This window comes from Dermacentor albipictus, unplaced genomic scaffold (genome assembly GCF_038994185.2).
Source record: "Dermacentor albipictus isolate Rhodes 1998 colony unplaced genomic scaffold, USDA_Dalb.pri_finalv2 scaffold_11, whole genome shotgun sequence".
Taxonomy (NCBI): domain Eukaryota; kingdom Metazoa; phylum Arthropoda; class Arachnida; order Ixodida; family Ixodidae; genus Dermacentor; species Dermacentor albipictus.
The window spans coordinates 2,156,416-2,165,271 of NW_027225565.1; the positions used below are offsets into that span (position 1 = coordinate 2,156,416).

At 49.6% G+C, this 8,856-nt stretch overlaps 1 non-coding gene across 1 annotated transcript; it reads right to left on the minus strand.

Moving 5' to 3' along the window:
* Positions 1–74, minus strand: TRNAN-GUU (transfer RNA asparagine (anticodon GUU)). Its single transcript has one exon. It is a non-coding gene; the product is annotated as a tRNA-Asn (tRNA).
* Positions 75–8,856: the final 8,782 nt, after the last annotated feature.

The following is an 8,856-nucleotide window of genomic DNA, read 5'->3' on the forward strand; positions in this document are numbered from 1 at the left end:
CGCCCCCGGGAGGGCTCGAACCTCCAACCTTTCGGTTAACAGCCGAACGCGCTAGCCGATTGCGCCACGGAGGCTTTTTTTTTTCATGGTATTTATTACAGTAGCAACAACCCGATATTCACCAGTTGTGCATAGTCAGAGCATGGAGAGCACACTGACAGTCACTCAGAGAAAAGGCATCGTTCATACTGTGGGTAGAAATGTGGTTTCACTTTAGAAGGGTGGTAAGGTTAGGCACCTCACCAAAATGGGGTACCAGTCTGGCTGGGTATCAAGTTCATCATAAACCTGCTTTAGGTGTAGGGTCATTTGGATGAAATTCACCCTTGTAGGTACAACCGTTTCGGCGTTTCTGTTCATCATTCGCGTTTTCCACAAACTGTGCATTCCGATGAGAAAAAACAAATCAAAAGGTGCACTATTATCAGTGGTCGGCAGCACGTATCGCACAGTATGAGCGTTGATGTCAAAGTCTTTTTTCAAAGTCCGTTGGAGGACATCCCAAAATAGTATGGCGTCGGTGCAGCTAATAAAACAGTGTTCAATCGTCTCTGGCACGTCACAAAGGCGACAGTTAACAGAAGAGACAAAGATACCCTTTTTCTGTAGCCATGTTTTAACCGGTATTGTTTCACTATGAACTTTATAAAAGAATGTTTTGCAGCAAGGGGATATATACATTTTACGAACTCGCTTTAGAACATCGTGACCTGGCCATTGAATGTATAGTGATCGGTAAAGTGGAGGCGGAAAAAGCATGGACAATAGATCTTTGTATAACGTTTTACGCGACACAGAGTACAAGTATTCAGTGGAAAACCGAACTGTCGGGAAACGAACCGTCAAGTAAACTTCTTGCATGAACCCCCACAAGCATAAACGCGAAGAAAAATTCGAAGAAACGATTAAATCAGGTAAAGCATTAACAAGTGTGACTTGCATGAATGACCGAATTATAGGATGTGATGTATCACGAAAAAAGAAGAAACGAGACACTATTTGCCGCACATAAAGATGTACTAAACCCAGCCCTCCTTCACTAACGGGCCTGAAAATATTGTCTCGCCTCATGGGCTCAAAAGTGGAAGACCATACGAAGGTCGCAAAGATTCGGTGAAAGCGTTGGATGTAGAGCCTGGCACAATGTATAACTTGCAATACATAGTAAATTTTTGTTGCCAAGAACTTATTGCAGGCCTCTGCTTTCCCAAAAATAGGAAGTCGATGTGGAATGAATGTCTGGGCGTAACCTTCCAGGGCAGAAACCTGTTCTTTCCAATAGTGTGCGCTTGATTTATATGCGTGTAGCGGCACGCCGAGATACTTTGGCGGGACACCGGTCCAATTAATGCCTGCAAACTGTTCTGGTGTATAGCACCATGCGCCAAACCATAAGCCTAAGCTTTTTGCGGAGTTCATTCGTGCTCCTGATACGCTGCCAAATTCCTCTATTTTTGATACTACCTTTTCAACACTGGACTTATCCGTGCAGAAGAACGCTAAATCATCTGCATAAGCTAAGACTTTTACTTCATTACCCAGTATATTGAAGCCATGGATGTCACTCGACTGAATTACGCTTAAGCATAGCGGTTCCAGATAAAGGGCGGATAGTAATGGGGACATAGGGCATCCTTGTTTTACCGAAGAGCAAATGGAAACTGGTTTAGAGAGTTGGCCATTAATAACTAAACGAGTGGTACAAGACGTATAGCATAGCCTAACGCCTTTAAGCACGACGGAGCCAACATTGGCATGCTCCAGAAGTGTAAATAGATAGGAGTGACTGACACGGTCAAAAGCTTTAGCGAGGTCTACCTGGAGCATTGCAAGCTGTTCAGTGGAACCGTAACAATACTGAAGGAGTGTACGGGCGACATGTATGTTGGTTTGAATGGATCTGCCCCTAATTCCACACGTCTGATGGGAACCAATGAGAATTGACATCGCAAATTGCAATCTATTCGATAAAATTTTAGCAAAAATTTTATAATCTACGTTTGACAATGTGATTGGCCTGTAGCTTTCAACAGAACGCAGTTTCTCCTTATCTGAACTTTTTGGAATTAAAACTGTGTGGGTTTTGCAAAAAGATTGCGGAAGGGCGTCTACCTCTAAGCTTGTAATAAAAATGTCCAATAATATGGGACTGATAACTGATTTGAAAGCTTTGTAAAATTCACAGGAAAGTCCATCAGGGCCGGGTGTTTTCGACAGAGGCAGCTGATCAATAGCTAGCTCAATTTCTTGTATCGTAAGGGTATCACTAATGCATGCACAGTCATCATCCTGTAAAGGTTTTACAAGAGACACGAAACTCTCTAAAACTTTTGCATCGTGATCATCGGGCCGAGCACTAAACAACACACTGTAGTAAGTTTCGAACTTAGAAATTATATCATTCGTATTTGTTAAAAGAGTACCTTCGGAGTATATTTCCGGAATTACTTTGGAAACAGCGTGACGTCGCTCGTCAAGTAAAGCTTGACGTGTTGGTTGCTCAGACTGCAGAGCGCGCATGTTTCGAGATCGAACTCGCGCACCTCTGTAACGCAGTGCATCATACTTAGAAATCATCATACATAGAAAATCTTAAATGTGAGTTGCAAAAGTATGATTGCGCCACGGAGGCAGACGCTCTAGCTCGGACATAAATCGTAGTCAAACAAAGCGAAAGACTGACATTTAGGGTGCGATCTTGTACGCGTTCCAAAATAGAACGGAGGCGGTTCGTTCCACCAAGCCAAATACGATTCGCCAATTTGAACCGTGCCGAACGCCATGACGTCAATTGTGGCGTGATATTTGCTATCAATCATTCCGTTAGAGAGCGACGTGCACTTTGTTTTTGCAGCTGCGCCTTCGTTCTTTTGTTCCCATTGAAACGTGACATATCCGCTCTCTCCGCCCTCGACATGCATTGGGCGCAGGAGCAGACCTAGAGGAACATCCAGGGGGCAAGCACGTCAAGGGGGATAAGAGTGGGGGGGGGGGGGGGGAAGAACCAAGCCCTCCCGTAACTAGATCCGTAGGATGTATACCGTGACGACAGCTAAAGCTACTGCCTGCATACATGAGGTGGCGAGTAACGATTCGCTTGTTTTTCCAACGACATTTTTCCATGGCTCGAACAGTTTCTTTTTAATTCGAAAGCATGCCCTTAGGCATAATACAAAAGATGTTAAAGATACACCAACAGATTCCACTCCTGCAAGAAATCGAGGAGTGAACGATGATGTAGTCCATGGATCCAACCTTCAAGGTCGGGTGGGCGGCCAGGCCGAAGGCCTGTTGCCCGGATGTGATGGAGACGGCTTAGATGAAGACCTGGGCACGTTCATAATAGGTGCGTCACTGTCACATTTTAGATTTCTGTGTTGCAAAATGGGCACGATGAGCAGTAAGGACCATGGTATTGTTGTGGCCAGAGAGCGGTCACAGACAGGGTGAGCGCGACCCCGAAACATAGCCTCCTTAACGTAACCTCCTATCGGCGGGTTAACCCACCAGGGAGGTCTGACCCACACGGACGTATGAGAGCTCGTGTGGTACGTCGGAGGTTTTCCTTTTCCCAGATCAGTCATCCACAGGCGTCTTCAGGAAAATGTGGAAGTCGGTATGTTGTAATCTGTGGGTGCGTTGCCATATCTGCTTCAAGGGGACCCGGCAGGGCTGCTCGAGGCAGCCACTGGACGCGTATGAGTATATCCGTAGTAGCAGCAAGACGAAGAAGGCTATCTGAGAATAGAGTGGACCGAGATACCCAACGTATGTCGTGGATGGCTTGAGTAGAGTCTGTGCGAATGATCAGTTGAGAGTATCGAGCATCTTGAACAGTAGGTAGCAACGCGGCCAAACCGTCTCGTATGGCAGCAAGCTCGGCAAGGTAGGATGGTGGTGCAGGATCGGCAACATACGAGCACGTCTGGCCTGCCTCCGGTATCAATGCACACACGAGAACTGTGTGAATCATGGTGCCATTAACACTGGCATCAGTGTATGCTACAAGAGTCGCATCGTCTTGATTGTCATCGTCACGATGAGGGCTGGAAACATGGGCATTCGCCTGACGAGGAACCGGGCTATGCAGACGACCAAGAGGCTTATTTTCAGTTAATTGTACCCTCTGCCACGGAGCTACATCGCGTCCCGTAGATGCTGGATTTTCTATTCCCTGTCCCTTTTGCCGGGCCAGTGAAGCAGCTGAGCAATAAATATGATGGCTTTAGGGCGCGCACGCATCGACGTTGGTGTACGAGTTTGTCAATAGTGTTGAGTTGGGACTCCGCCTGTAGGGTTGGCAACGGAGTGAGACGTGGTATTTCCGTTATGGCTCGCATGGCTTCATTATTAATGGCATCAAGGCGAGCCCATTGTGCCTTCGTGAGCTGATGAAACTGGGTCTGTAGACGAGTTGTGGTTGCAATACAGGACGGACAAGAAGGCGAGCCATGTTGGTGCTCGCTCCGCCAGATTTCTTCGCAATCCGACTTATCAACTGTGTCGTTTCTGCGGCCTGTTGCTTTGCTTTCTTGAACCAAGGTCCCGCAGATCCGGCGGAATCCATTTCAAGGCCGAGTACACGGAGAGTTGAAACTTCGTGTAATGGTTGCTGATCCAGAGTTAATTGAAGAGGTCGGAGTGCCAGTAGACGGCGCCCATACTTGTTCGCTACTGACATCTGCGTCTTCTTGTCCTTGGAAATGTCAAGGCTTATCTGAGCACACCAGTTGTGCGTCATGTTTAGGGCCTCTTGGAGCGCTTGTTCTTGGTGGCAGATTTCAGGATCAACTGACCAGACAGTGATGTCATCTGCGCACATTATGTACTGTGCGTTATGTATCGTGGCTAGATTTCAACCTAGTGGAAGGAGGGCAATATTGAAAACGACTGGTGCAAGCACAGATCCTTGTGGGACACCCCGATGTGCGACGAACTGACCTGCTGCTTGCCCAGTCAGGCGAATGGAGAAGGTGCGAGCGCACAGGAAGGCTTCGACGAATCTGCAGACACGGCTAGGGAACTGAAGCCAACGGAGAATTCCGACAATTGCTTCGTGACTCACATGGTCGTAAGCTTTACGAATATCCATTACCAGAATCATGCGAATTCTTCAGGAGCGGCCTCCGATACGAACCATAGAAGATAGGTACCCAAGGCCATACTCTGCGCCAAGATGAGCACGCACAGAAACCGATTTGGCCACGATGATACCATGAGTGCCGCTCGAGCCACCATGTATTACGTGTCGCGAGCATACGCTCCATCAGCTTGCCTAACGTTGAGGTTAGTGCTTTTGGGCGCATATGAGCGATATTATCTTGGGGTTTTCCAGGTTTGGGAATAGGGACAATTTCTGCATGCCGACAAGAATCGGCAATAACTCCTGTAGCCCAAGCTTCGTTTATGGCCCTCAACAGCACTTCGAGAACCTTGCCTACCGTGTTTTTATAAAGTTCATACGGTATGCCATCTGGTCCTGGTGCCTTGCATGGCTTTGACAGGTCTATTGCCGCTAAATATTCCGCCGTAGTGAAGGCAGCTTGTATACCCTCGATGTCGGAAAGCGTAAGCGGCGTGGCTGCGTCCGCGGGAAGGCAGTTTTGAACAACGAACGGAGGCGGTGCTGTGTCCAAAGCCGGAAAAAAGGTGTGGGCGACAGTTTCTGTGAATACTGCTGGTGTCTGGCCCGATGGCAACAGGGCGCAGGCTGTGGGCTCTGGAGGGCGCCGACCACATTCGATTACTCGAAAGGTACGCCAAATGGAGGCATTGGACGACGACGGTCCGAGAGAAGAGCACCAGTTCATCTAGCGGCCACGTTCTAAGCGGTGTTCATGGCGCCGAGCTACTGCAGTAAGGCGTTGGGCCTCTAAGCGAAGGGTATTTGATACAGGGTCACGTTCTGATGCAAGTTCTGCTTAGCGGCGCGACGCCCAGAGACGCAGAAGTTCCAAATCAGGAGCGCTTCGTGATTCATCAACCCACGACGTACGTGTCGCCTCAACTAATGCCGCCTTAACACAATAGGACGGGTCCAGCATGAAATTGGATACATTGCTTTCTGATACTGCCCTGTATCGATCCCAGTCCACCACTCGACATAGACGGCGGAGGCGGCCTTTTCCGCCCGAAGATAAGTGAAGGTGAATCGGATGATGGTCGCTAACCCAGCAGTCGGGTTCACATGACCACGAGACGGTTCTTCTTCCTAGCCACCAAGATAAGTCCGGTGAGTGTGGTTGCGCGCGAGGGTGGTCATGCCGACGAGTAGGCATTGACACATTATTAAGCAGAGTGAATTGGGCGTCCATAAATGTGTCCAGCACACATGTACCACGCGCACTGGAAATAGCGTAACCCCATGTGATGCGGGGCGCGTTAAAATCGCCTGCGACCATAATGGGGCAACCAGAATGTTTCTGGCGTAGGTGCGCCAGCCAGCCGAGACACAACCGAGCCGTACGAGTGCTGTAGGGGCGGGCATAGTGCGAAACGATGATAACGTCCGTACGTTGGAGACGAGCCAATACGGCCACGACTTCTTGCCATGGAGTAAACTACCGCGAAAGATCAACGCGAGTCTGATGAAAAGTGCATCTTACATACGATGCAGCCTTTCCTGGAGGGACATCGGGCGTAACACTCCTACGATCCAACATTGAAGGCGATGAGTATGCCACATATCCTGGAATGGGTGGCAGGCCGTTCGATTCTTGAAGCAGTAGAGCCCAAACACGCATCTTCGCATATCTGAGACGCTCACGCAGTTCTCTGACCTTCCCCGCGATGCCGCGACAGTTCCACTGTAAGATGCCTTCTGGCACACTTGAAGACGTAGCAGCCATCAAAGATTAGGATTGGCCAGTAGAACCGAGGTGAGATGCTGGAGCTGTTGCGCAACGAAGCGCAGAGGTTCTTAGGGTGAAAAAGGTTTCGACACAGATGCCGGGTTAGCCATATGAGCAGGACTAGACGTCGATGGCGAATGCGATGGCCGCGCTCTGTCATGATGACGCCGGAGCACTGTACGGCGTTCCTTGAGACGTTGGATTTCCTTTTCAAGGTTGGCAAGGCGAGCGTCCATCTCGAACTCTGCGTCTGCCAAAGGAAGCGGCGTGTCTTCCATCGGTTGTGATGCCCGTTGCGGTATTGAATTCGACGACCTAACAGCTGCGCTATAGGTACGAGTGGCAGCATCACTTGTCGCTGTACTTGCTCTTGTCATCTGGCTAGCGTCCTCTTTCAGCGAGGCCAGAACGGCGTAACGGTTGTAACCGGGACTTCTTTCATTGATGGATCTCGAGTGGTCCTTGCTGGCTGTCGCGATTGGCGTTGTCGACCCTTCTTAGTGGCCTTCAACTTCGTAGGACACGTCGTGGAAGTGATGTCATAATGGTTTGTTTGGCATAGGCCGCATCTAAACGATGCTGACGGTTCAGGCTCCATGGTGTCGTCCTTGGGTGGGTAGGGGCAGGATGATTTCATGTGTCCCTGTTTAAAGCAAGAGTAGCAGTGCACAACGGAAGGCTTGAACGGACGCGGGCGCAGTACGCAGCCGTAATACAGGATACGTTCAGGTGGGGAATTAGAACCTTGAAGCGTGATTAGGCACGTACGACCGCTGCCTAGGTAGCGAGAAGCCGCGACCTTGTGTCTGGGGCACGATAGTACCTGCTCGAGCCTCTCGGGTTCTTCGTCAAGGTTAACACCATTAACCACGTAACGTCTTAAACCGGTAGAACTGGCGAGGTACGCCTGGACTGGAAGGACACATTCTTCCGAGACTTGTACTTGTTGTAGTTCTTCGAGTTTATTAACTAGTGCCATAGCAGACACCCATACTGAGACAATATTAGTGGTTTTGTGTAGAGCAAAACCTTGAAATAGGGAAGTCTCGAGGCAGGCGTCCAGGGCAGCTTGAATGATACTGTTTTGCAGAGTGGACATGTCATATCTAGCTCGAGGCTCGATAACCACTTTACACCACGATGTCGTTGGCGACTCGGGAGACGTGCGTGTCTGTGGTGCGGGCAGGCCTTGTGATGAGCGAAGTCTTTTCGGGGCTGCTGCAGCTACATTTTCATCCGATGGAAGGCCAGTAGCTTCCTTCGTTCTCTTGGCCGAGGTGTGCGCCACGACAGCAGGGCTGTTCTGATCCATGTTGGTGGTATCCATACTCAGGGTACCGCCTTCGCACGTTGCACTTGTCCCCACGAAGGAGACGCTCCTGACATGGATGGCAGTTGCATCGGTAACGTTCCGCTCTTTCGACGCAGCGGACAACAGCTTAAGGCCAGAATTCATGGAGCGAATATGCGACGAATAGTCGGCTTCCGACGCCCGGCGGCGTACGCGCGACGCGCGGCGGCGGCGAAAACGTCGTTCGCTGCCGATCTAGCTGGCGCAGAAAAGTTCGTCGGGCGTCGGCGATACCGGAAGCGGCAAACGAGCGGCGCCTCAAAGCGAGCCAATCAGGTCTCACTATCCGCCACTACTTCCGACTAGGCTTCCCCGCTTGTTCGTGTATCCCAATCCCGCTCTCTCGTTCACGTCGGTCTCCCGCTTTTCGTAGTCATGGCATCCAAAGCGGCGCGGCTGGAATTTAACGACAAGTTAATTTCGGCTGTTCAGAAGCGTGCCGCACGCTCATTGGAAGAGCCGAAAGTTGTTTACTTGCCCAGTGTTGCCACAACGTATAGCATTGCCGCTTGCTTTAAACTACATCGGCACATGAATGTCTCAAACACATAAAAAACACTAGACATCATTTCTAAACGAAATTTTACGCGTTTTTAGAGTGTTCCACAATTCAAAAGCGATAATAGGTGTCGTTAAAGTTATCTTTTATGTCAT